The sequence below is a fragment of the Lissotriton vulgaris genome, chromosome 2_1, assembly GCF_964263255.1.
Source record: "Lissotriton vulgaris chromosome 2_1, aLisVul1.2, whole genome shotgun sequence".
NCBI lineage: Eukaryota > Metazoa > Chordata > Amphibia > Caudata > Salamandridae > Lissotriton > Lissotriton vulgaris.
Genome location: NC_141687.1, coordinates 295,353,695 through 295,381,416, shown reverse-complemented (window position 1 = coordinate 295,381,416; position 27,722 = coordinate 295,353,695). Strand labels below are relative to the sequence as shown.

General features: G+C 39.9%; 10 non-coding genes across 10 annotated transcripts; all 10 read right to left on the bottom strand.

Moving 5' to 3' along the window:
* Nucleotides 1-1,433: 1,433 nt before the first annotated feature.
* Nucleotides 1,434-1,649, bottom strand: LOC147730141 (small nucleolar RNA U3). The gene has a single exon (XR_015309161.1). It is a non-coding gene; the product is annotated as a small nucleolar RNA U3 (small nucleolar RNA).
* A 2,618-nt stretch (nt 1,650-4,267) lies between these two features.
* On the bottom strand, nt 4,268-4,483 carry LOC147730140 (small nucleolar RNA U3). Its single transcript, XR_015309126.1, has one exon. It is a non-coding gene; the product is annotated as a small nucleolar RNA U3 (small nucleolar RNA).
* Nucleotides 4,484-7,102: 2,619 nt separating this feature from the next.
* On the bottom strand, nt 7,103-7,318 carry LOC147730139 (small nucleolar RNA U3). Its single transcript, XR_015309064.1, has one exon. It is a non-coding gene; the product is annotated as a small nucleolar RNA U3 (small nucleolar RNA).
* Nucleotides 7,319-9,937: 2,619 nt separating this feature from the next.
* Nucleotides 9,938-10,153, bottom strand: LOC147730138 (small nucleolar RNA U3). The gene has a single exon (XR_015308781.1). It is a non-coding gene; the product is annotated as a small nucleolar RNA U3 (small nucleolar RNA).
* Nucleotides 10,154-12,746: 2,593 nt separating this feature from the next.
* Nucleotides 12,747-12,963, bottom strand: LOC147730137 (small nucleolar RNA U3). The gene has a single exon (XR_015309076.1). It is a non-coding gene; the product is annotated as a small nucleolar RNA U3 (small nucleolar RNA).
* A 2,619-nt stretch (nt 12,964-15,582) lies between these two features.
* LOC147730136 (small nucleolar RNA U3) lies at nt 15,583-15,798 on the bottom strand. The gene has a single exon (XR_015309160.1). It is a non-coding gene; the product is annotated as a small nucleolar RNA U3 (small nucleolar RNA).
* A 2,618-nt stretch (nt 15,799-18,416) lies between these two features.
* On the bottom strand, nt 18,417-18,632 carry LOC147730135 (small nucleolar RNA U3). The gene has a single exon (XR_015309125.1). It is a non-coding gene; the product is annotated as a small nucleolar RNA U3 (small nucleolar RNA).
* Nucleotides 18,633-21,251: 2,619 nt separating this feature from the next.
* LOC147730134 (small nucleolar RNA U3) lies at nt 21,252-21,467 on the bottom strand. Its single transcript, XR_015309063.1, has one exon. It is a non-coding gene; the product is annotated as a small nucleolar RNA U3 (small nucleolar RNA).
* A 2,619-nt stretch (nt 21,468-24,086) lies between these two features.
* Nucleotides 24,087-24,302, bottom strand: LOC147730133 (small nucleolar RNA U3). The gene has a single exon (XR_015308768.1). It is a non-coding gene; the product is annotated as a small nucleolar RNA U3 (small nucleolar RNA).
* A 2,593-nt stretch (nt 24,303-26,895) lies between these two features.
* LOC147730132 (small nucleolar RNA U3) lies at nt 26,896-27,112 on the bottom strand. Its single transcript, XR_015309075.1, has one exon. It is a non-coding gene; the product is annotated as a small nucleolar RNA U3 (small nucleolar RNA).
* Nucleotides 27,113-27,722: the final 610 nt, after the last annotated feature.

Sequence of the window (27,722 nt, the reverse complement as noted above, 5' to 3'; positions counted from 1 at the left end):
GATAATTAAAACCTGCCGCTGCAGTCTTTGGTTAGAGAACTAAACTTTAATTCAGCATGATAGACTAAAGTTGAAGGCTAGGGACAAACAGAGGAAAGGGGACCGTTCCTGGTCGCCATTGCCTCTTGCGGCAGGCTAAAAGGCTATCACAGTAAGGTCTTAACTGTGTAAGTTTTACGTAAAAAGAGGCCATGGCTGGAAAACCAGTCGGGCAATGCCCCAGACTCTTGCATAACCAAGAAGAACAGTCTATGGGTATTCACCTGGCCTATCACCACACCGTGAACTTCCACAATTTACGGTCTGGCGCCAGCCCACCTAGGTCTTTTCCTAGGCGTCGCAGCACGGTGGAAATCCAAAATGGTGGCAGTCGGGGCTCGAACCATTAGAAGTTTCAAGGCACAGGGTTTATCCTACTATTTACAAACGGCTGATATTTCGATTCTCTACATGAGGGTCTAATCTTCCAGTGTTCGAATATAGCATAATGGAACGCTAAAGGGGGCTACAATGGTCCTTAAATACCCTCTGTTTGAGTTCTTGACTCAAGTTAAAGCTGAGCTTCTATATCGAGAGGATAGGGCATTTAATCAATGTGATACCCGAGGTAGAAAGTCTATTCTGATATCACAACATTCCAGTCTATGAATTAAGAATATTCTGAGTTAAAGCAGGAGAACCAAGAAAATGGTACTTGCTGGAGCAGGTGGCTCGTTTTGACCATTATTTTTTATTGTTGCAAGTCCATTCTCCCCAATGGATCCTTCAAATTCCAAAGTTCGAATACATTAAGCCCTTGATGTAGTAGGGGCTGTATGGGGGCTAGTTGGGAGCTGCAAGTTTTTGTGCTGAGCACACTAGATTTCATAATGATAAGTAAACATACACAGTCCTTTACTTCTGCTTTGCACTCCACAAATTCCTGTGAAAACTTTAGCAAATACCAAAGGAGGAGTTTTTTATCCTCAGCAGTCTAAGATCCACCGCAGCCTTGTAAGTTGTATAACCTGTGGCCAGGGTGATACGCTTCCTCTTAGTCTAAAAGGCTTAACTAGCATTAGGAGGTTTCTTTAAACAGTCGAATTGAAAGAGTGTTAAATCGTTGAGTAGCAGTAGTTGCCTTGCAGCAGCCTAGGCTCTACAAATAGCTCATACGCACAGTCCGTTTAAAAAGTACTCTTCACTCCCAAAATTTCTAAAAAACAAACCTTTTTTTATAAATAACATACCAAAATACCAACTGACGGTGAGAAGTGCTTTTCAAAGATAAGCTCTTGAAAAAACCACAAGTCCAAAAAAGCTCAACAGCTTCTACTAAGTATTCATGAACTCAACAGCTAAATAAAAATAAACCAAAGTGCACACTATAATAATAACAAACTAAGCAAGAAATTAAGAACGGATAGACTTCCTTACACCCTATAAAGTAGCTAACCACTCAGATTGTGTACTCTTTCTCCAATCCTCTTGAAAGGAATAAGAACGATCATCAATAGCAAACAGCAGCTACATAAATGCAACACTGTTCACTCACTTCACGCTCAGAAGAGAACACTTCAATTCTTCATCGTGGTTAGCGAAGACCAAACACTTTCAATCACATTTCCTCAGTTAAAAACTATTGAAATGATCCCTGAAAGTATAGTCTTAATAAAACTGTTTATCGCTCACACAGACAGAAAGGGGGGAACCCTCCTTACTTACAGTAAGACACGGTTCGGCATCATCAACTGAAATAAAAACATATAAATATACACATATCTGTTACTCCACGAAATAACATTCTACCGATACACACGCATATGCATTTATTTACATTAAAACATACTTAATAGATCCTGGTGACACTGCTTTAAAATTTGCATATTTTAAATCAGCAACCAATTAAATTCAACCTGACTCTTCCTGACCCAACGCTGTACCAGAGGGAAAGCTGGAAAATTCTTCAAAAAACTGTGGTTTCCACAATATCATAGAGATGATTTTTAATGGGAATATTTGGTCTAGATTAGGAACAGTCAATCAGCCAAAAGAGTGACACTGATCGCTAGCATATGTGAAGCGACCTGCTAAGCTTACAAGTGTGGAAACAAAAGTTGTAGCATTACAGCTACCTTGACATTTTGAACAGTTGCCCCACAGATCAAATGTAGGTCAACATCTTTTATCGGTTACCCCAAAAAAACGAACTGTTCCCCAGTTCACATATAAGACTCTAAGCTGAGGATGGCCTTCGGCGATGGTCCAAACTTTGTGAAAACCTGCTTTCAGCAACTACAGGAGATAACGGAACCTATCGCTTTCAGTAGCGCCCTGAATTCCTGGTTATCTAGGAAAGCGTTCACATGAACAACAACTTGTCCTACCACCCAGCTTGAATTTATGCGGGTTTTTAAATCTACTAGACGTTTAGCCTCTCTGAACTACAGAAGTATCCAAAATATAGTTTATGTTTTTTTGTGCAAAATACTTTTTACACTGGGAAGTGAATACTTGCCGGAAACGTTTGGTACCTAATATTCATCAGAACCCGGAATTGAACTTTTCAGTGTACACTTCTGTCTTCCAGCATATCCTTAAATGAAGAAAGGAACAACTGTCAACAGTAGACAGTTGTTTAAAAAAAAACTCTGCCTGTGACCTTCCTTTTTAGATCAGAACTTATCTGCAACACCTTCGGACCACTTACAATTTCTACTTCAATCTTGATTCTTCATAACATATCGCGAACAAAAAGTTTTATAACTCTATGCTAAGCTGTCCAAGGGTTACAGGAAGATATCACAACAGCATTTTTTCTGTCACCTGGCTAAGCTCTCAGCAGATCAGTGATAGATAATTAAAACCTGCCGCTGCAGTCTTTGGTTAGAGAACTAAACTTTAATTCAGCATGATAGACTAAAGTTGAAGGCTAGGGACAAACAGAGGAAAGGGGACCGTTCCTGGTCGCCATTGCCTCTTGCGGCAGGCTAAAAGGCTATCACAATAAGGTCTTAACTGTGTAAGTTTTACGTAAAAAGAGGCCATGGCTGGAAAACCAGTCAGGCAATGCCCCAGACTCTTGCATAACCAAGAAGAACAGTCTATGGGTATTCACCTGGCCTGTCACCACACCGTGAACTTCCACAATTTACGGTCTGGCGCCAGCCCACCTAGCTCTTTTCCTAGGCGTCGCAGCACGGTGGAAATTCAAAATGGTGGCAGTCGGGGCTCGAACCATTAGAAGTTTCAAGGCACAGGGTTTATCCTACTATTTACAAACGGCTGATATTTCGATTCTCTACATGAGGGTCTAATCTTCCAGTGTTCGAATATAGCATAATGGAACGCTAAAGGGGGCTACAATGGTCCTTAAATACCCTCTGTTTGAGTTCTTGACTCAAGTTAAAGCTGAGCTTCTATATCGAGAGGATAGGGCATTTAATCAATGTGATACCCGAGGTAGAAAGTCTATTCTGATATCACAACATTCCAGTCTATGAATTAAGAATATTCTGAGTTAAAGCAGGAGAACCAAGAAAATGGTACTTGCTGGAGCAGGTGGCTCGTTTTGACCATTATTTTTTTATTGTTGCAACTCCATTCTCCCCAATGGATCCTTCAAATTCCAAAGTTCGAATACATTAAGCCCTTGATGTAGTAGGGGCTGTACGGGGGCTAGTTGGGAGCTGCAAGTTTTTGTGCTGAGCACACTAGATTTCATAATGATAAGTAAACATACACAGTCCTTTACTTCTGCTTTGCACTCCACAAATTCCTGTGAAAACTTTAGCAAATACCAAAGGAGGATTTTTTTATCCTCAGCAGTCTAAGATCCACCGCAGCCTTGTAAGTTGTATAACCTGTGGCCAGGGTGATACGCTTCCTCTTAGTCTAAAAGGCTTAACTAGCATTAGGAGGTTTCTTTAAACAGTCGAATTGAAAGAGTGTTAAATCGTTGAGTAGCAGTAGTTGCCTTGCAGCAGCCTAGGCTCTACAAATAGCTCATACGCACAGTCCGTTTAAAAAGTACTCTTCACGCCCCACTTTCTAAAAGACAAACCTTTTTTTATAAATAACATACCAAAATACCAACTGACGGTGAGAAGTGCTTTTCAAAGATAAGCTCTTGCAAAAACCACAAGTCCAAAAAAGCTCAACAGCTTCTACTAAGTATTCATGAACTCAACAGCTAAATAAAAATAAACCAAAGTGCACACTATAAAAATAACAAACTAAGCAAGAAATTAAGAACGGATAGACTTCCTTACACCCTATAAAGTAGCTAACCACTCAGATTGTGTACTCTTTCTCCAATCCTCTTGAAAGGAATAAGAACGATCATCAATAGCAAACAGCAGTTACATAAATGCAACACTGTTCACTCACTTCAAGCTCAGAAGAGAACACTTCAATTCTTCATCGTGGTTAGCGAAGACCAAACACTTTCAATCACATTTCCTCAGTTAAAAACTATAGAAATGATCCCTGAAAGTATAGTCTTAATAAAACTGTTTATCGCTCACACAGACAGAAAGGGGGGAAACCCTCCTTACTTACAGTAAGACACGGTTCGGCATCATCAACTGAAATAAAAACATATAAATATACACATATCTGTTACTCCACGAAATAACATTCTACCGATACACACGCATATGCATTTATTTACATTAAAACATACTTAATAGATCCTGGTGACACTGCTTTAAAATTTGCATATTTTAAATCAGCAACCAATTAAATTCAACCTGACTCTTCCTGACCCAACGCTGTACCAGAGGGAAAGCTGGAAAATTCTTCAAAAAACTGTGGTTTCCACAATATCATAGAGATGATTTTTAATGGGAATATTTGGTCTAGATTAGGAACAGTCAATCAGCCAAAAGAGTGACACTGATCGCTAGCATATGTGAAGCGACCTGCTAAGCTTGCAAGTGTGGAAACAAAAGTTGTAGCATTACAGCTACCTTGACATTTTGAACAGTTGCCCCACAGATCAAATGTAGGTCAACATCTTTGATCGGTTACCCCAAAAAAACGAACTGTTCCCCAGTTCACATATAAGACTCTAAGCTGAGGATGGCCTTCGGCGATGGTCCAAACTTTGTGAAAACCTGCTTTCAGCAACTACAGGAGATAACGGAACCTATCGCTTTCAGTAGCGCCCTGAATTCCTGGTTATCTAGGAAAGCGTTCACATGAACAACAACTTGTCCTACCACCCAGCTTGAATTTATGCGGGTTTTTAAAGCTACTAGACGTTTAGCCTCTCGGAACTACAGAAGTATCCAAAATATAGTTTATGTTTTTTTGTGCAAAATACTTTTTACACTGGGAAGTGAATACTTGCCGGAAACGTTTGGTACCTAATATTCATCAGAACCCGGAATTGAACTTTTCAGTGTACACTTCTGTCTTCCAGCATATCCTTAAATGAAGAAAGGAACAGCTGTCAACAGTAGACAGTTGTTTAAAAAAAAAACTCTGCCTGTGACCTTCCATTTTAGATCAGAACTTATCTGCAACACCTTCGGACCACTTACAATTTCTACTTCAATCTTGATTCTTCATAACATATCGCGAACAAAAAGTTTTATAACTCTATGCTAAGCTGTCCAAGGGTTACAGGAAGATATCACAACAGCATTTTTTCTGTCACCTGGCTAAGCTCTCAGCAGATCAGTGATAGATAATTAAAACCTGCCGCTGCAGTCTTTAGTTAGAGAACTAAACTTTAATTCAGCATGATAGACTAAAGTTGAAGGCTAGGGACAAACAGAGGAAAGGGGACCGTTCCTGGTCGCCATTGCCTCTTGCGGCAGGCTAAAAGGCTATCACAGTAAGGTCTTAACTGTGTAAGTTTTACGTAAAAAGAGGCCATGGCTGGAAAACCAGTCGGGCAATGCCCCAGACTCTTGCATAACCAAGAAGAACAGTCTATGGGTATTCACCTGGCCTGTCACCACACCGTGAACTTCCACAATTTACGGTCTGGCGCCAGCCCACCTAGGTCTTTTCCTAGGCGTCGCAGCACGGTGGAAATCCAAAATGGTGGCAGTCGGGGCTCGAACCATTAGAAGTTTCAAGGCACAGGGTTTATCCTACTATTTACAAACGGCTGATATTTCGATTCTCTACATGAGGGTCTAATCTTCCAGTGTTCGAATATAGCATAATGGAACGCTAAAGGGGGCTACAATGGTCCTTAAATACCCTCTGTTTGAGTTCTTGACTCAAGTTAAAGCTGAGCTTCTATATCGAGAGGATAGGGCATTTAATCAATGTGATACCCGAGGTAGAAAGTCTATTCTGATATCACAACATTCCAGTCTATGAATTAAGAATATTCTGAGTTAAAGCAGGAGAACCAAGAAAATGGTACTTGCTGGAGCATGTGGCTCGTTTTGACCATTATTTTTTATTGTTGCAACTCCATTCTCCCCAATGGATCCTTCAAATTCCAAAGTTCGAATACATTAAGCCCTTGATGTAGTAGGGGCTGTACGGGGGCTAGTTGGGAGCTGCAAGTTTTTGTGCTGAGCACACTAGATTTCATAATGATAAGTAAACATACACAGTCCTTTACTTCTGCTTTGCACTCCACAAATTCCTGTGAAAACTTTAGCAAATACCAAAGGAGGAGTTTTTTATCCTCAGCAGTCTAAGATCCACCGCAGCCTTGTAAGTTGTATAACCTGTGGCCAGGGTGATACGCTTCCTCTTAGTCTAAAAGGCTTAACTAGCATTAGGAGGTTTCTTTAAACAGTCGAATTGAAAGAGTGTTAAATCGTTGAGTAGCAGTAGTTGCCTTGCAGCAGCCTAGGCTCTACAAATAGCTCATACGCACAGTCCGTTTAAAAAGTACTCTTCACTCCCCACTTTCTAAAAGACAAACCTTTTTTTATAAATAACATACCAAAATACCAACTGACGGTGAGAAGTGCTTTTCAAAGATAAGCTCTTGCAAAAACAACAAGTCCAAAAAAGCTCAACAGCTTCTACTAAGTATTCATGAACTCAACAGCTAAATAAAAATAAACCAAAGTGCACACTATAAAAATAACAAACTAAGCAAGAAATTAAGAACGGATAGACTTCCTTACACCCTATAAAGTAGCTAACCACTCAGATTGTGTACTCTTTCTCCAATCCTCTTGATAGGAATAAGAACGATCATCAATAGCAAACAGCAGTTACATAAATGCAACACTGTTCACTCACTTCACGCTCAGAAGAGAACACTTCAATTCTTCATCGTGGTTAGCGAAGACCAAACACTTTCAATCACATTTCCTCAGTTAAACACTATAGAAATGATCCCTGAAAGTATAGTCTTAATAAAACTGTTTATCGCTCACACAGACAGAAAGGGGGGAAACCCTCCTTACTTACAGTAAGACACGGTTCGGCATCATCAACTGAAATAAAAACATATAAATATACACATATCTGTTACTCCACGAAATAACATTCTACCGATACACACGCATATGCATTTATTTACATTAAAACATACTTAATAGATCCTGGTGACACTGCTTTAAAATTTGCATATTTTAAATCAGCAACCAATTAAATTCAACCTGACTCTTCCTGACCCAACGCTGTACCAGAGGGAAAGCTGGAAAATTCTTCAAAAAACTGTGGTTTCCACAATATCATAGAGATGATTTTTAATGGGAATATTTGGTCTAGATTAGTAACAGTCAATCAGCCAAAAGAGTGACACTGATCGCTAGCATATGTGAAGCGACCTGCTAAGCTTGCAAGTGTGGAAACAAAAGTTGTAGCATTACAGCTACCTTGACATTTTGAACAGTTGCCCCACAGATCAAATGTAGGTCAACATCTTTGATCGGTTACCCCAAAAAAACGAACTGTTCCCCAGTTCACATATAAGACTCTAAGCCGAGGATGGCCTTCGGCGATGGTCCAAACTTTGTGAAAACCTGCTTTCAGCAACTACAGGAGATAACGGAACCTATCGCTTTCAGTAGCGCCCTGAATTCCTGGTTATCTAGGAAAGCGTTCACATGAACAACAACTTGTCCTACCACCCAGCTTGAATTTATGCGGGTTTTTAAAGCTACTAGACGTTTAGCCTCTCGGAACTACAGAAGTATCCAAAATATAGTTTATGTTTTTTTGTGCAAAATACTTTTTACACTGGGAAGTGAATACTTGCCGGAAACGTTTGGTACCTAATATTCATCAGAACCCGGAATTGAACTTTTCAGTGTACACTTCTGTCTTCCAGCATATCCTTAAATGAAGAAAGGAACAGCTGTCAACAGTAGACAGTTGTTTAAAAAAAAAACTCTGCCTGTGACCTTCCTTTTTAGATCAGAACTTATCTGCAACACCTTCGGACCACTTACAATTTCTACTTCAATCTTGATTCTTCATAACATATCGCGAACAAAAAGTTTTATAACTCTATGCTAAGCTGTCCAAGGGTTACAGGAAGATATCACAACAACATTTTTTCTGTCACCTGGCTAAGCTCTCAGCAGATCAGTGATAGATAATTAAAACCTGCCGCTGCAGTCTTTGGTTAGAGAACTAAACTTTAATTCAGCATGATAGACTAAAGTTGAAGGCTAGGGACAAACAGAGGAAAGGGGACCGTTCCTGGTCGCCATTGCCTCTTGCGGCAGGCTAAAAGGCTATCACAGTAAGGTCTTAACTGTGTAAGTTTTACGTAAAAAGAGGCCATGGCTGGAAAACCAGTCGGGCAATGCCCCAGACTCTTGCATAACCAAGAAGAACAGTCTATGGGTATTCACCTGGCCTGTCACCACACCGTGAACTTCCACAATTTACGGTCTGGCGCCAGCCCACCTAGGTCTTTTCCTAGGCGTTGCAGCAGGGTGGAAATCCAAAATGGTGGCAGTCGGGGCTCGAACCATTAGAAGTTTCAAGGCACAGGGTTTATCCTACTATTTACAAACGGCTGATATTTCGATTCTCTACATGAGGGTCTAATCTTCCAGTGTTCGAATATAGCATAATGGAACGCTAAAGGGGGCTACAATGGTCCTTAAATACCCTCTGTTTGAGTTCTTGACTCAAGTTAAAGCTGAGCTTCTATATCGAGAGGATAGGGCATTTAATCAATGTGATACCCGAGGTAGAAAGTCTATTCTGATATCACAACATTCCAGTCTATGAATTAAGAATATTCTGAGTTAAAGCAGGAGAACCAAGAAAATGGTACTTGCTGGAGCAGGTGGCTCGTTTTGACCATAATTTTTTATTGTTGCAACTCCATTCTCCCCAATGGATCCTTCAAATTCCAAAGTTCGAATACATTAAGCCCTTGATGTAGTAGGGGCTGTACGGGGGCTAGTTGGGAGCTGCAAGTTTTTGTGCTGAGCACACCAGATTTCATAATGATAAGTAAACATACACAGTCCTTTACTTCTGCTTTGCACTCCACAAATTCCTGTGAAAACTTTAGCAAATACCAAAGGAGGAGTTTTTTATCCTCAGCAGTCTAAGATCCACCGCAGCCTTGTAAGTTGTATAACCTGTGACCAGGGTGTTACGCTTCCTCTTAGTCTAAAAAGCTTAACTAGCATTAGGAGGTTCCTTTAAACAGTCGAATTGAAAGAGTGTTAAATCGTTGAGTAGCAGTAGTTGCCTTGCAGCAGCCTAGGCTCTACAAATAGCTCATACGCACAGTCCATTTAAAAAGTACTCTTCACTCCCCAGGTTCTAAAAAACAAACCTTTTTTTATAAATAACATACCAAAATACCAACTGACGGTGAGAAGTGCTTTTCAAAGATAAGCTCTTGCAAAAACCACAAGTCCAAAAAAGCTCAACAGCTTCTACTAAGTATTCATGAACTCAACAGCTAAATAAAAATAAACCAAAGTGCACACTATAAAAATAACAAACTAAGCAAGAAATTAAGAACGGGTAGACTTCCTTACACCCTATAAAGTAGCTAACCACTCAGATTGTGTACTCTTTCTCCAATCCTCTTGAAAGGAATAAGAACGATTATCAATAGCAAACAGCAGCTACATAAATGCAACACTGTTCACTCACTTCACGCTCAGAAGAGAACACTTCAATTCTTCATCGTGGTTAGCGAAGACCAAACACTTTCAATCACATTTCCTCAGTTAAAAACTATAGAAATGACCCCTGAAAATATAGTCTTAATAAAACTGTTTATCGCTCACACAGACAGAAAGGGGGGAAACCCTCCTTACTTACAGTAAGACACGGTTCGGCATCATCAACTGAAATAAAAACATATAAATATAAACATATCTGTTACTCCACGAAATAACATTCTACCGATACACACGCATATGCATTTATTTACATTAAAACATACTTAATAGATCCTGGTGACACTGCTTTAAAATTTGCATATTTTAAATCAGCAACCAATTAAATTCAACCTGACTCTTCCTGACCCAACGCTGTACCAGAGGGAAAGCTGGAAAATTCTTCAAAAAACTGTGGTTTCCACAATATCATAGAGATGATTTTTAATGGGAATATTTGGTCTAGATTAGGAACAGTCAATCAGCCAAAAGAGTGACACTGATCGCTAGCATATGTGAAGCGACCTGCTAAGCTTGCAAGTGTGGAAACAAAAGTTGTAGCATTACAGCTACCTTGACATTTTGAACAGTTGCCCCACAGATCAAATGTAGGTCAACATCTTTGATCGGTTACCCCAAAATAACGAACTGTTCCCCAGTTCACATATAAGACTCTAAGCTGAGGATGGCCTTCGGCGATGGTCCAAACTTTGTGAAAACCTGCTTTCAGCAACTACAGGAGATAACGGAACCTATCGCTTTCAGTAGCGCCCTGAATTCCTGGTTATCTAGGAAAGCGTTCACATGAACAACAACTTGTCCTACCACCCAGCTTGAATTTATGCGGGTTTTTAAAGCTACTAGACGTTTAGCCTCTCGGAACTACAGAAGTATCCAAAATATAGTTTATGTTTTTTTGTGCAAAATACTTTTTACACTGGGAAGTGAATACTTGCCGGAAACGTTTGGTACCTAATATTCATCAGAACCCGGAATTGAACTTTTCAGTGTACACTTCTGTCTTCCAGCATATCCTTAAATGAAGAAAGGAACAGCTGTCAACAGTAGACAGTTGTTTAAAAAAAAACCTCTGCCTGTGACCTTCCTTTTTAGATCAGAACTTATCTGCAACACCTTCGGACCACTTACAATTTCTACTTCAATCTTGATTCTTCATAACATATCGTGACAAAAAGTTTTATAACTCTATGCTAAGCTGTCCAAGGGTTACAGGAAGATATCACAACAGCATTTTTTCTGTCACCTGGCTAAGCTCTCAGCAGATCAGTGATAGATAATTAAAACCTGCCGCTGCAGTCTTTGGTTAGAGAACTAAACTTTAATTCAGCATGATAGACTAAAGTTGAAGGATAGGGACAAACAGAGGAAAGGCCTTTTAGCCTGCCTCTTGCGGCAGGCTAAAAGGCTATCACAGTAAGGTCTTAACTGTGTAAGTTTTACGTAAAAAGAGGCCATGGCTGGAAAAACAGTCGGGCAATGCCCCAGACTCTTGCATAACCAAGAAGAACAGTCTATGGGTATTCACCTGGCCTGTCACCACACCGTGAACTTCCACAATTTACGGTCTGGCGCCAGCCCACCTAGGTCTTTTCCTAGGCGTCGCAGCACGGTGGAAATCCAAAATGGTGGCAGTCGGGGCTCGAACCATTAGAAGTTTCAAGGCACAGGGTTTATCCTACTATTTACAAACGGCTGATATTTCGATTCTCTACATGAGGGTCTAATCTTCCAGTGTTCGAATATAGCATAATGGAACGCTAAAGGGGGCTACAATGGTCCTTAAATACCCTCTGTTTGAGTTCTTGACTCAAGTTAAAGCTGAGCTTCTATATCGAGAGGATAGGGCATTTAATCAATGTGATACCCGAGGTAGAAAGTCTATTCTGATATCACAACATTCCAGTCTATGAATTAAGAATATTCTGAGTTAAAGCAGGAGAACCAAGAAAATGATACTTGCTGGAGCAGGTGGCTCGTTTTGACCATTATTTTTTATTGTTGCAACTCCATTCTCCCCAATGGATCCTTCAAATTCCAAAGTTCGAATTCATTAAGCCCTTGATGTACTAAGGGCTGTACGGGGGCTAGTTGGGAGCTGCAAGTTTTTGTGCTGAGCACACTAGATTTCATAATGATAAGTAAACATACACAGTCCTTTACTTCTGCTTTCCACTCCACAAATTCCTGTGAAAACTTTAGCAAATACCAAAGGAGGAGTTTTTTATCCTCAGCAGTCTAAGTTCCACCGCAGCCTTGTAAGTTGTATAACCTGTGACCTCTTAGTCTAAAAGGCTTAACTAGCATTAGGAGGTTCCTTTAAACAGTCGAATTGAAAGAGTGTTAAATCGTTGAGTAGCAGTAGTTGCCTTGCAGCAACCTAGGCTCTACAAATAGCTCATACGCACAGTCCATTTAAAAAGTACTTTTCACTCCCCACGTTCTAAAAAACAAACCTTTTTTTTATAAATAACATACCAAAATACCAACTGACGGTGAGAAGTGCTTTTCAAAGATAAGCTCTTGCAAAAACCACAAGTCCAAAAAAGCTCAACAGCTTCTACTAAGTATTCATGAACTCAACAGCTAAATAAAAATAAACCAAAGTGCACACTATAAAAATAACAAACTAAGCAAGAAATTAAGAACGGGTAGTCTTCCTTACACCCTATAAAGTAGCTAACCACTCAGATTGTGTACTCTTTCTCCAATCCTTTTGAAAGGAATAAGAACGATCATCAATAGCAAACAGCAGCTACATAAATGCAACACTGTTCACTCACTTCACGCTCAGAAGAGAACACTTCAATTCTTCATCGTGGTTAGCGAAGACCAAACACTTTCAATCACATTTTCCTCAGTTAAAAACTATAGAAATGATCCCTGAAAGTATAGTCTTAATAAAACTGTTTATCGCTCACACAGACAGAAAGGGGGGAAACCCTCCTTACTTACAGTAAGACACGGTTCGGCATCATCAACTGAAATAAAAACATATAAATATACACATATCTGTTACTCCACGAAATAACATTCTACCGATACACACGCATATGCATTTATTTACATTAAAACATACTTAATAGATCCTGGTGACACTGCTTTAAAATTTGCATATTTTAAATCAGCAACCAATTAAATTCAACCTGACTCTTCCTGACCCAACGCTGTACCAGAGGGAAAGCTGGAAAATTCTTCAAAAAACTGTGGTTTCCACAATATCATAGAGATGATTTTTAATGGGAATATTTGGTCTAGATTAGGAACAGTCAATCAGCCAAAAGAGTGACACTGATCGCTAGCATATGTGAAGCGACCTGCTAAGCTTGCAAGTGTGGAAACAAAAGTTGTAGCATTACAGCTACCTTGACATTTTGAACAGTTGCCCCACAGATCAAATGTAGGTCAACATCTTTGATCGGTTACCCCAAAAAAACGAACTGTTCCCCAGTTCACATATAAGACTCTAAGCTGAGGATGGCCTTCGGCGATGGTCCAAACTTTGTGAAAACCTGCTTTCAGCAACTACAGGAGATAACGGAACCTATCGCTTTCAGTAGCGCCCTGAATTCCTGGTTATCTAGGAAAGCGTTCACATGAACAACAACTTGTCCTACCACCCAGCTTGAATTTATGCGGGTTTTTAAAGCTACTAGACGTTTAGCCTCTCGGAACTACAGAAGTATCCAAAATATAGTTTATGTTTTTTTGTGCAAAATACTTTTTACACTGGGAAGTGAATACTTGCCGGAAACGTTTGGTACCTAATATTCATCAGAACCCGGAATTGAACTTTTCAGTGTACACTTCTGTCTTCCAGCATATCCTTAAATGAAGAAAGGAACAACTGTCAACAGTAGACAGTTGTTTAAAAAAAAACTCTGCCTGTGACCTTCCTTTTTAGATCAGAACTTATCTGCAACACCTTCGGACCACTTACAATTTCTACTTCAATCTTGATTCTTCATAACATATCGCGAACAAAAAGTTTTATAACTCTATGCTAAGCTGTCCAAGGGTTACAGGAAGATATCACAACAGCATTTTTTCTGTCACCTGGCTAAGCTCTCAGCAGATCAGTGATAGATAATTAAAACCTGCCGCTGCAGTCTTTGGTTAGAGAACTAAACTTTAATTCAGCATGATAGACTAAAGTTGAAGGCTAGGGACAAACAGAGGAAAGGGGACCGTTCCTGGTCGCCATTGCCTCTTGCGGCAGGCTAAAAGGCTATCACAGTAAGGTCTTAACTGTGTAAGTTTTACGTAAAAAGAGGCCATGGCTGGAAAACCAGTCGGGCAATGCCCCAGACTCTTGCATAACCAAGAAGAACAGTCTATGGGTATTCACCTGGCCTATCACCACACCGTGAACTTCCACAATTTACGGTCTGGCGCCAGCCCACCTAGGTCTTTTCCTAGGCGTCGCAGCACGGTGGAAATCCAAAATGGTGGCAGTCGGGGCTCGAACCATTAGAAGTTTCAAGGCACAGGGTTTATCCTACTATTTACAAACGGCTGATATTTCGATTCTCTACATGAGGGTCTAATCTTCCAGTGTTCGAATATAGCATAATGGAACGCTAAAGGGGGCTACAATGGTCCTTAAATACCCTCTGTTTGAGTTCTTGACTCAAGTTAAAGCTGAGCTTCTATATCGAGAGGATAGGGCATTTAATCAATGTGATACCCGAGGTAGAAAGTCTATTCTGATATCACAACATTCCAGTCTATGAATTAAGAATATTCTGAGTTAAAGCAGGAGAACCAAGAAAATGGTACTTGCTGGAGCAGGTGGCTCGTTTTGACCATTATTTTTTATTGTTGCAAGTCCATTCTCCCCAATGGATCCTTCAAATTCCAAAGTTCGAATACATTAAGCCCTTGATGTAGTAGGGGCTGTATGGGGGCTAGTTGGGAGCTGCAAGTTTTTGTGCTGAGCACACTAGATTTCATAATGATAAGTAAACATACACAGTCCTTTACTTCTGCTTTGCACTCCACAAATTCCTGTGAAAACTTTAGCAAATACCAAAGGAGGAGTTTTTTATCCTCAGCAGTCTAAGATCCACCGCAGCCTTGTAAGTTGTATAACCTGTGGCCAGGGTGATACGCTTCCTCTTAGTCTAAAAGGCTTAACTAGCATTAGGAGGTTTCTTTAAACAGTCGAATTGAAAGAGTGTTAAATCGTTGAGTAGCAGTAGTTGCCTTGCAGCAGCCTAGGCTCTACAAATAGCTCATACGCACAGTCCGTTTAAAAAGTACTCTTCACTCCCAAAATTTCTAAAAAACAAACCTTTTTTTATAAATAACATACCAAAATACCAACTGACGGTGAGAAGTGCTTTTCAAAGATAAGCTCTTGAAAAAACCACAAGTCCAAAAAAGCTCAACAGCTTCTACTAAGTATTCATGAACTCAACAGCTAAATAAAAATAAACCAAAGTGCACACTATAAAAATAACAAACTAAGCAAGAAATTAAGAACGGATAGACTTCCTTACACCCTATAAAGTAGCTAACCACTCAGATTGTGTACTCTTTCTCCAATCCTCTTGAAAGGAATAAGAACGATCATCAATAGCAAACAGCAGCTACATAAATGCAACACTGTTCACTCACTTCACGCTCAGAAGAGAACACTTCAATTCTTCATCGTGGTTAGCGAAGACCAAACACTTTCAATCACATTTCCTCAGTTAAAAACTATTGAAATGATCCCTGAAAGTATAGTCTTAATAAAACTGTTTATCGCTCACACAGACAGAAAGGGGGGAACCCTCCTTACTTACAGTAAGACACGGTTCGGCATCATCAACTGAAATAAAAACATATAAATATACACATATCTGTTACTCCACGAAATAACATTCTACCGATACACACGCATATGCATTTATTTACATTAAAACATACTTAATAGATCCTGGTGACACTGCTTTAAAATTTGCATATTTTAAATCAGCAACCAATTAAATTCAACCTGACTCTTCCTGACCCAACGCTGTACCAGAGGGAAAGCTGGAAAATTCTTCAAAAAACTGTGGTTTCCACAATATCATAGAGATGATTTTTAATGGGAATATTTGGTCTAGATTAGGAACAGTCAATCAGCCAAAAGAGTGACACTGATCGCTAGCATATGTGAAGCGACCTGCTAAGCTTGCAAGTGTGGAAACAAAAGTTGTAGCATTACAGCTACCTTGACATTTTGAACAGTTGCCCCACAGATCAAATGTAGGTCAACATCTTTTATCGGTTACCCCAAAAAAACGAACTGTTCCCCAGTTCACATATAAGACTCTAAGCTGAGGATGGCCTTCGGCGATGGTCCAAACTTTGTGAAAACCTGCTTTCAGCAACTACAGGAGATAACGGAACCTATCGCTTTCAGTAGCGCCCTGAATTCCTGGTTATCTAGGAAAGCGTTCACATGAACAACAACTTGTCCTACCACCCAGCTTGAATTTATGCGGGTTTTTAAATCTACTAGACGTTTAGCCTCTCTGAACTACAGAAGTATCCAAAATATAGTTTATGTTTTTTTGTGCAAAATACTTTTTACACTGGGAAGTGAATACTTGCCGGAAACGTTTGGTACCTAATATTCATCAGAACCCGGAATTGAACTTTTCAGTGTACACTTCTGTCTTCCAGCATATCCTTAAATGAAGAAAGGAACAACTGTCAACAGTAGACAGTTGTTTAAAAAAAAACTCTGCCTGTGACCTTCCTTTTTAGATCAGAACTTATCTGCAACACCTTCGGACCACTTACAATTTCTACTTCAATCTTGATTCTTCATAACATATCGCGAACAAAAAGTTTTATAACTCTATGCTAAGCTGTCCAAGGGTTACAGGAAGATATCACAACAGCATTTTTTCTGTCACCTGGCTAAGCTCTCAGCAGATCAGTGATAGATAATTAAAACCTGCCGCTGCAGTCTTTGGTTAGAGAACTAAACTTTAATTCAGCATGATAGACTAAAGTTGAAGGCTAGGGACAAACAGAGGAAAGGGGACCGTTCCTGGTCGCCATTGCCTCTTGCGGCAGGCTAAAAGGCTATCACAATAAGGTCTTAACTGTGTAAGTTTTACGTAAAAAGAGGCCATGGCTGGAAAACCAGTCAGGCAATGCCCCAGACTCTTGCATAACCAAGAAGAACAGTCTATGGGTATTCACCTGGCCTGTCACCACACCGTGAACTTCCACAATTTACGGTCTGGCGCCAGCCCACCTAGCTCTTTTCCTAGGCGTCGCAGCACGGTGGAAATCCAAAATGGTGGCAGTCGGGGCTCGAACCATTAGAAGTTTCAAGGCACAGGGTTTATCCTACTATTTACAAACGGCTGATATTTCGATTCTCTACATGAGGGTCTAATCTTCCAGTGTTCGAATATAGCATAATGGAACGCTAAAGGGGGCTACAATGGTCCTTAAATACCCTCTGTTTGAGTTCTTGACTCAAGTTAAAGCTGAGCTTCTATATCGAGAGGATAGGGCATTTAATCAATGTGATACCCGAGGTAGAAAGTCTATTCTGATATCACAACATTCCAGTCTATGAATTAAGAATATTCTGAGTTAAAGCAGGAGAACCAAGAAAATGGTACTTGCTGGAGCAGGTGGCTCGTTTTGACCATTATTTTTTTATTGTTGCAACTCCATTCTCCCCAATGGATCCTTCAAATTCCAAAGTTCGAATACATTAAGCCCTTGATGTAGTAGGGGCTGTACGGGGGCTAGTTGGGAGCTGCAAGTTTTTGTGCTGAGCACACTAGATTTCATAATGATAAGTAAACATACACAGTCCTTTACTTCTGCTTTGCACTCCACAAATTCCTGTGAAAACTTTAGCAAATACCAAAGGAGGATTTTTTTATCCTCAGCAGTCTAAGATCCACCGCAGCCTTGTAAGTTGTATAACCTGTGGCCAGGGTGATACGCTTCCTCTTAGTCTAAAAGGCTTAACTAGCATTAGGAGGTTTCTTTAAACAGTCGAATTGAAAGAGTGTTAAATCGTTGAGTAGCAGTAGTTGCCTTGCAGCAGCCTAGGCTCTACAAATAGCTCATACGCACAGTCCGTTTAAAAAGTACTCTTCACGCCCCACTTTCTAAAAGACAAACCTTTTTTTATAAATAACATACCAAAATACCAACTGACGGTGAGAAGTGCTTTTCAAAGATAAGCTCTTGCAAAAACCACAAGTCCAAAAAAGCTCAACAGCTTCTACTAAGTATTCATGAACTCAACAGCTAAATAAAAATAAACCAAAGTGCACACTATAAAAATAACAAACTAAGCAAGAAATTAAGAACGGATAGACTTCCTTACACCCTATAAAGTAGCTAACCACTCAGATTGTGTACTCTTTCTCCAATCCTCTTGAAAGGAATAAGAACGATCATCAATAGCAAACAGCAGTTACATAAATGCAACACTGTTCACTCACTTCAAGCTCAGAAGAGAACACTTCAATTCTTCATCGTGGTTAGCGAAGACCAAACACTTTCAATCACATTTCCTCAGTTAAAAACTATAGAAATGATCCCTGAAAGTATAGTCTTAATAAAACTGTTTATCGCTCACACAGACAGAAAGGGGGGAAACCCTCCTTACTTACAGTAAGACACGGTTCGGCATCATCAACTGAAATAAAAACATATAAATATACACATATCTGTTACTCCACGAAATAACATTCTACCGATACACACGCATATGCATTTATTTACATTAAAACATACTTAATAGATCCTGGTGACACTGCTTTAAAATTTGCATATTTTAAATCAGCAACCAATTAAATTCAACCTGACTCTTCCTGACCCAACGCTGTACCAGAGGGAAAGCTGGAAAATTCTTCAAAAAATTGTGGTTTCCACAATATCATAGAGATGATTTTTAATGGGAATATTTGGTCTAGATTAGGAACAGTCAATCAGCCAAAAGAGTGACACTGATCGCTAGCATATGTGAAGCGACCTGCTAAGCTTGCAAGTGTGGAAACAAAAGTTGTAGCATTACAGCTACCTTGACATTTTGAACAGTTGCCCCACAGATCAAATGTAGGTCAACATCTTTGATCGGTTACCCCAAAAAAACGAACTGTTCCCCAGTTCACATATAAGACTCTAAGCTGAGGATGGCCTTTGGCGATGGTCCAAACTTTGTGAAAACCTGCTTTCAGCAACTACAGGAGATAACGGAACCTATCGCTTTCAGTAGCGCCCTGAATTCCTGGTTATCTAGGAAAGCGTTCACATGAACAACAACTTGTCCTACCACCCAGCTTGAATTTATGCGGGTTTTTAAAGCTACTAGACGTTTAGCCTCTCGGAACTACAGAAGTATCCAAAATATAGTTTATGTTTTTTTGTGCAAAATACTTTTTACACTGGGAAGTGAATACTTGCCGGAAACGTTTGGTACCTAATATTCATCAGAACCCGGAATTGAACTTTTCAGTGTACACTTCTGTCTTCCAGCATATCCTTAAATGAAGAAAGGAACAGCTGTCAACAGTAGACAGTTGTTTAAAAAAAAAACTCTGCCTGTGACCTTCCTTTTTAGATCAGAACTTATCTGCAACACCTTCGGACCACTTACAATTTCTACTTCAATCTTGATTCTTCATAACATATCGCGAACAAAAAGTTTTATAACTCTATGCTAAGCTGTCCAAGGGTTACAGGAAGATATCACAACAGCATTTTTTCTGTCACCTGGCTAAGCTCTCAGCAGATCAGTGATAGATAATTAAAACCTGCCGCTGCAGTCTTTAGTTAGAGAACTAAACTTTAATTCAGCATGATAGACTAAAGTTGAAGGCTAGGGACAAACAGAGGAAAGGGGACCGTTCCTGGTCGCCATTGCCTCTTGCGGCAGGCTAAAAGGCTATCACAGTAAGGTCTTAACTGTGTAAGTTTTACGTAAAAAGAGGCCATGGCTGGAAAACCAGTCGGGCAATGCCCCAGACTCTTGCATAACCAAGAAGAACAGTCTATGGGTATTCACCTGGCCTGTCACCACACCGTGAACTTCCACAATTTACGGTCTGGCGCCAGCCCACCTAGGTCTTTTCCTAGGCGTCGCAGCACGGTGGAAATCCAAAATGGTGGCAGTCGGGGCTCGAACCATTAGAAGTTTCAAGGCACAGGGTTTATCCTACTATTTACAAACGGCTGATATTTCGATTCTCTACATGAGGGTCTAATCTTCCAGTGTTCGAATATAGCATAATGGAACGCTAAAGGGGGCTACAATGGTCCTTAAATACCCTCTGTTTGAGTTCTTGACTCAAGTTAAAGCTGAGCTTCTATATCGAGAGGATAGGGCATTTAATCAATGTGATACCCGAGGTAGAAAGTCTATTCTGATATCACAACATTCCAGTCTATGAATTAAGAATATTCTGAGTTAAAGCAGGAGAACCAAGAAAATGGTACTTGCTGGAGCATGTGGCTCGTTTTGACCATTATTTTTTATTGTTGCAACTCCATTCTCCCCAATGGATCCTTCAAATTCCAAAGTTCGAATACATTAAGCCCTTGATGTAGTAGGGGCTGTACGGGGGCTAGTTGGGAGCTGCAAGTTTTTGTGCTGAGCACACTAGATTTCATAATGATAAGTAAACATACACAGTCCTTTACTTCTGCTTTGCACTCCACAAATTCCTGTGAAAACTTTAGCAAATACCAAAGGAGGAGTTTTTTATCCTCAGCAGTCTAAGATCCACCGCAGCCTTGTAAGTTGTATAACCTGTGGCCAGGGTGATACGCTTCCTCTTAGTCTAAAAGGCTTAACTAGCATTAGGAGGTTTCTTTAAACAGTCGAATTGAAAGAGTGTTAAATCGTTGAGTAGCAGTAGTTGCCTTGCAGCAGCCTAGGCTCTACAAATAGCTCATACGCACAGTCCGTTTAAAAAGTACTCTTCACTCCCCACTTTCTAAAAGACAAACCTTTTTTTATAAATAACATACCAAAATACCAACTGACGGTGAGAAGTGCTTTTCAAAGATAAGCTCTTGCAAAAACAACAAGTCCAAAAAAGCTCAACAGCTTCTACTAAGTATTCATGAACTCAACAGCTAAATAAAAATAAACCAAAGTGCACACTATAAAAATAACAAACTAAGCAAGAAATTAAGAACGGATAGACTTCCTTACACCCTATAAAGTAGCTAACCACTCAGATTGTGTACTCTTTCTCCAATCCTCTTGATAGGAATAAGAACGATCATCAATAGCAAACAGCAGTTACATAAATGCAACACTGTTCACTCACTTCACGCTCAGAAGAGAACACTTCAATTCTTCATCGTGGTTAGCGAAGACCAAACACTTTCAATCACATTTCCTCAGTTAAACACTATAGAAATGATCCCTGAAAGTATAGTCTTAATAAAACTGTTTATCGCTCACACAGACAGAAAGGGGGGAAACCCTCCTTACTTACAGTAAGACACGGTTCGGCATCATCAACTGAAATAAAAACATATAAATATACACATATCTGTTACTCCACGAAATAACATTCTACCGATACACACGCATATGCATTTATTTACATTAAAACATACTTAATAGATCCTGGTGACACTGCTTTAAAATTTGCATATTTTAAATCAGCAACCAATTAAATTCAACCTGACTCTTCCTGACCCAACGCTGTACCAGAGGGAAAGCTGGAAAATTCTTCAAAAAACTGTGGTTTCCACAATATCATAGAGATGATTTTTAATGGGAATATTTGGTCTAGATTAGTAACAGTCAATCAGCCAAAAGAGTGACACTGATCGCTAGCATATGTGAAGCGACCTGCTAAGCTTGCAAGTGTGGAAACAAAAGTTGTAGCATTACAGCTACCTTGACATTTTGAACAGTTGCCCCACAGATCAAATGTAGGTCAACATCTTTGATCGGTTACCCCAAAAAAACGAACTGTTCCCCAGTTCACATATAAGACTCTAAGCCGAGGATGGCCTTCGGCGATGGTCCAAACTTTGTGAAAACCTGCTTTCAGCAACTACAGGAGATAACGGAACCTATCGCTTTCAGTAGCGCCCTGAATTCCTGGTTATCTAGGAAAGCGTTCACATGAACAACAACTTGTCCTACCACCCAGCTTGAATTTATGCGGGTTTTTAAAGCTACTAGACGTTTAGCCTCTCGGAACTACAGAAGTATCCAAAATATAGTTTATGTTTTTTTGTGCAAAATACTTTTTACACTGGGAAGTGAATACTTGCCGGAAACGTTTGGTACCTAATATTCATCAGAACCCGGAATTGAACTTTTCAGTGTACACTTCTGTCTTCCAGCATATCCTTAAATGAAGAAAGGAACAGCTGTCAACAGTAGACAGTTGTTTAAAAAAAAAACTCTGCCTGTGACCTTCCTTTTTAGATCAGAACTTATCTGCAACACCTTCGGACCACTTACAATTTCTACTTCAATCTTGATTCTTCATAACATATCGCGAACAAAAAGTTTTATAACTCTATGCTAAGCTGTCCAAGGGTTACAGGAAGATATCACAACAACATTTTTTCTGTCACCTGGCTAAGCTCTCAGCAGATCAGTGATAGATAATTAAAACCTGCCGCTGCAGTCTTTGGTTAGAGAACTAAACTTTAATTCAGCATGATAGACTAAAGTTGAAGGCTAGGGACAAACAGAGGAAAGGGGACCGTTCCTGGTCGCCATTGCCTCTTGCGGCAGGCTAAAAGGCTATCACAGTAAGGTCTTAACTGTGTAAGTTTTACGTAAAAAGAGGCCATGGCTGGAAAACCAGTCGGGCAATGCCCCAGACTCTTGCATAACCAAGAAGAACAGTCTATGGGTATTCACCTGGCCTGTCACCACACCGTGAACTTCCACAATTTACGGTCTGGCGCCAGCCCACCTAGGTCTTTTCCTAGGCGTTGCAGCAGGGTGGAAATCCAAAATGGTGGCAGTCGGGGCTCGAACCATTAGAAGTTTCAAGGCACAGGGTTTATCCTACTATTTACAAACGGCTGATATTTCGATTCTCTACATGAGGGTCTAATCTTCCAGTGTTCGAATATAGCATAATGGAACGCTAAAGGGGGCTACAATGGTCCTTAAATACCCTCTGTTTGAGTTCTTGACTCAAGTTAAAGCTGAGCTTCTATATCGAGAGGATAGGGCATTTAATCAATGTGATACCCGAGGTAGAAAGTCTATTCTGATATCACAACATTCCAGTCTATGAATTAAGAATATTCTGAGTTAAAGCAGGAGAACCAAGAAAATGGTACTTGCTGGAGCAGGTGGCTCGTTTTGACCATAATTTTTTATTGTTGCAACTCCATTCTCCCCAATGGATCCTTCAAATTCCAAAGTTCGAATACATTAAGCCCTTGATGTAGTAGGGGCTGTACGGGGGCTAGTTGGGAGCTGCAAGTTTTTGTGCTGAGCACACCAGATTTCATAATGATAAGTAAACATACACAGTCCTTTACTTCTGCTTTGCACTCCACAAATTCCTGTGAAAACTTTAGCAAATACCAAAGGAGGAGTTTTTTATCCTCAGCAGTCTAAGATCCACCGCAGCCTTGTAAGTTGTATAACCTGTGACCAGGGTGTTACGCTTCCTCTTAGTCTAAAAAGCTTAACTAGCATTAGGAGGTTCCTTTAAACAGTCGAATTGAAAGAGTGTTAAATCGTTGAGTAGCAGTAGTTGCCTTGCAGCAGCCTAGGCTCTACAAATAGCTCATACGCACAGTCCATTTAAAAAGTACTCTTCACTCCCCAGGTTCTAAAAAACAAACCTTTTTTTATAAATAACATACCAAAATACCAACTGACGGTGAGAAGTGCTTTTCAAAGATAAGCTCTTGCAAAAACCACAAGTCCAAAAAAGCTCAACAGCTTCTACTAAGTATTCATGAACTCAACAGCTAAATAAAAATAAACCAAAGTGCACACTATAAAAATAACAAACTAAGCAAGAAATTAAGAACGGGTAGACTTCCTTACACCCTATAAAGTAGCTAACCACTCAGATTGTGTACTCTTTCTCCAATCCTCTTGAAAGGAATAAGAACGATCATCAATAGCAAACAGCAGCTACATAAATGCAACACTGTTCACTCACTTCACGCTCAGAAGAGAACACTTCAATTCTTCATCGTGGTTAGCGAAGACCAAACACTTTCAATCACATTTCCTCAGTTAAAAACTATAGAAATGACCCCTGAAAATATAGTCTTAATAAAACTGTTTATCGCTCACACAGACAGAAAGGGGGGAAACCCTCCTTACTTACAGTAAGACACGGTTCGGCATCATCAACTGAAATAAAAACATATAAATATAAACATATCTGTTACTCCACGAAATAACATTCTACCGATACACACGCATATGCATTTATTTACATTAAAACATACTTAATAGATCCTGGTGACACTGCTTTAAAATTTGCATATTTTAAATCAGCAACCAATTAAATTCAACCTGACTCTTCCTGACCCAACGCTGTACCAGAGGGAAAGCTGGAAAATTCTTCAAAAAACTGTGGTTTCCACAATATCATAGAGATGATTTTTAATGGGAATATTTGGTCTAGATTAGGAACAGTCAATCAGCCAAAAGAGTGACACTGATCGCTAGCATATGTGAAGCGACCTGCTAAGCTTGCAAGTGTGGAAACAAAAGTTGTAGCATTACAGCTACCTTGACATTTTGAACAGTTGCCCCACAGATCAAATGTAGGTCAACATCTTTGATCGGTTACCCCAAAATAACGAACTGTTCCCCAGTTCACATATAAGACTCTAAGCTGAGGATGGCCTTCGGCGATGGTCCAAACTTTGTGAAAACCTGCTTTCAGCAACTACAGGAGATAACGGAACCTATCGCTTTCAGTAGCGCCCTGAATTCCTGGTTATCTAGGAAAGCGTTCACATGAACAACAACTTGTCCTACCACCCAGCTTGAATTTATGCGGGTTTTTAAAGCTACTAGACGTTTAGCCTCTCGGAACTACAGAAGTATCCAAAATATAGTTTATGTTTTTTTGTGCAAAATACTTTTTACACTGGGAAGTGAATACTTGCCGGAAACGTTTGGTACCTAATATTCATCAGAACCCGGAATTGAACTTTTCAGTGTACACTTCTGTCTTCCAGCATATCCTTAAATGAAGAAAGGAACAGCTGTCAACAGTAGACAGTTGTTTAAAAAAAAACCTCTGCCTGTGACCTTCCTTTTTAGATCAGAACTTATCTGCAACACCTTCGGACCACTTACAATTTCTACTTCAATCTTGATTCTTCATAACATATCGTGACAAAAAGTTTTATAACTCTATGCTAAGCTGTCCAAGGGTTACAGGAAGATATCACAACAGCATTTTTTCTGTCACCTGGCTAAGCTCTCAGCAGATCAGTGATAGATAATTAAAACCTGCCGCTGCAGTCTTTGGTTAGAGAACTAAACTTTAATTCAGCATGATAGACTAAAGTTGAAGGCTAGGGACAAACAGAGGAAAGGCCTTTTAGCCTGCCTCTTGCGGCAGGCTAAAAGGCTATCACAGTAAGGTCTTAACTGTGTAAGTTTTACGTAAAAAGAGGCCATGGCTGGAAAACCAGTCGGGCAATGCCCCAGACTCTTGCATAACCAAGAAGAACAGTCTATGGGTATTCACCTGGCCTGTCACCACACCGTGAACTTCCACAATTTACGGTCTGGCGCCAGCCCACCTAGGTCTTTTCCTAGGCGTCGCAGCACGGTGGAAATCCAAAATGGTGGCAGTCGGGGCTCGAACCATTAGAAGTTTCAAGGCACAGGGTTTATCCTACTATTTACAAACGGCTGATATTTCGATTCTCTACATGAGGGTCTAATCTTCCAGTGTTCGAATATAGCATAATGGAACGCTAAAGGGGGCTACAATGGTCCTTAAATACCCTCTGTTTGAGTTCTTGACTCAAGTTAAAGCTGAGCTTCTATATCGAGAGGATAGGGCATTTAATCAATGTGATACCCGAGGTAGAAAGTCTATTCTGATATCACAACATTCCAGTCTATGAATTAAGAATATTCTGAGTTAAAGCAGGAGAACCAAGAAAATGATACTTGCTGGAGCAGGTGGCTCGTTTTGACCATTATTTTTTATTGTTGCAACTCCATTCTCCCCAATGGATCCTTCAAATTCCAAAGTTCGAATTCATTAAGCCCTTGATGTACTAAGGGCTGTACGGGGGCTAGTTGGGAGCTGCAAGTTTTTGTGCTGAGCACACTAGATTTCATAATGATAAGTAAACATACACAGTCCTTTACTTCTGCTTTCCACTCCACAAATTCCTGTGAAAACTTTAGCAAATACCAAAGGAGGAGTTTTTTATCCTCAGCAGTCTAAGATCCACCGCAGCCTTGTAAGTTGTATAACCTGTGACCTCTTAGTCTAAAAGGCTTAACTAGCATTAGGAGGTTCCTTTAAACAGTCGAATTGAAAGAGTGTTAAATCGTTGAGTAGCAGTAGTTGCCTTGCAGCAACCTAGGCTCTACAAATAGCTCATACGCACAGTCCATTTAAAAAGTACTTTTCACTCCCCACGTTCTAAAAAACAAACCTTTTTTTTATAAATAACATACCAAAATACCAACTGACGGTGAGAAGTGCTTTTCAAAGATAAGCTCTTGCAAAAACCACAAGTCCAAAAAAGCTCAACAGCTTCTACTAAGTATTCATGAACTCAACAGCTAAATAAAAATAAACCAAAGTGCACACTATAAAAATAACAAACTAAGCAAGAAATTAAGAACGGGTAGTCTTCCTTACACCCTATAAAGTAGCTAACCACTCAGATTGTGTACTCTTTCTCCAATCCTTTTGAAAGGAATAAGAACGATCATCAATAGCAAACAGCAGCTACATAAATGCAACACTGTTCACTCACTTCACGCTCAGAAGAGAACACTTCAATTCTTCATCGTGGTTAGCGAAGACCAAACACTTTCAATCACATTTTCCTCAGTTAAAAACTATAGAAATGATCCCTGAAAGTATAGTCTTAATAAAACTGTTTATCGCTCACACAGACAGAAAGGGGGGAAACCCTCCTTACTTACAGTAAGACACGGTTCGGCATCATCAACTGAAATAAAAACATATAAATATACACATATCTGTTACTCCACGAAATAACATTCTACCGATACACACGCATATGCATTTATTTACATTAAAACATACTTAATAGATCCTGGTGACACTGCTTTAAAATTTGCATATTTTAAATCAGCAACCAATTAAATTCAACCTGACTCTTCCTGACCCAACGCTGTACCAGAGGGAAAGCTGGAAAATTCTTCAAAAAACTGTGGTTTCCACAATATCATAGAGATGATTTTTAATGGGAATATTTGGTCTAGATTAGGAACAGTCAATCAGCCAAAAGAGTGACACTGATCGCTAGCATATGTGAAGCGACCTGCTAAGCTTGCAAGTGTGGAAACAAAAGTTGTAGCATTACAGCTACCTTGACATTTTGAACAGTTGCCCCACAGATCAAATGTAGGTCAACATCTTTGATCGGTTACCCCAAAAAAACGAACTGTTCCCCAGTTCACATATAAGACTCTAAGCTGAGGATGGCCTTCGGCGATGGTCCAAACTTTGTGAA